Here is a 243-nt window from a genome sequence, read left to right as displayed (position 1 = left end):
GCGGCCGATGAAGCAGGCTGGGTCGAGGGGCAGGCTGGTGGCAGGACCCACAAACAGGATGTTGCCACTAATTTACACTGATTACTAATTCACCCCTTAAAAAGGCAAAGCGGCAGAAGCGGCCGTTGGTGTGTATTGCATTTTTAAGAAGGGGTCGCAAGTGTCCACGGCGCCCGGGGTGGCTGCTCTGTTCGGCGTTCGCGGTGCTCGTGCGCGCCGTCTGTTTGTGTGTGTGTGGGGGGG

The sequence above is a fragment of the Penaeus monodon genome, chromosome 28, assembly GCF_015228065.2.
Source record: "Penaeus monodon isolate SGIC_2016 chromosome 28, NSTDA_Pmon_1, whole genome shotgun sequence".
Classification (NCBI taxonomy): Eukaryota; Metazoa; Arthropoda; class Malacostraca; order Decapoda; family Penaeidae; genus Penaeus; species Penaeus monodon.
The sequence above is the reverse complement of the archived record's forward strand: the minus strand, read 5'-3'. Positions refer to the sequence as shown.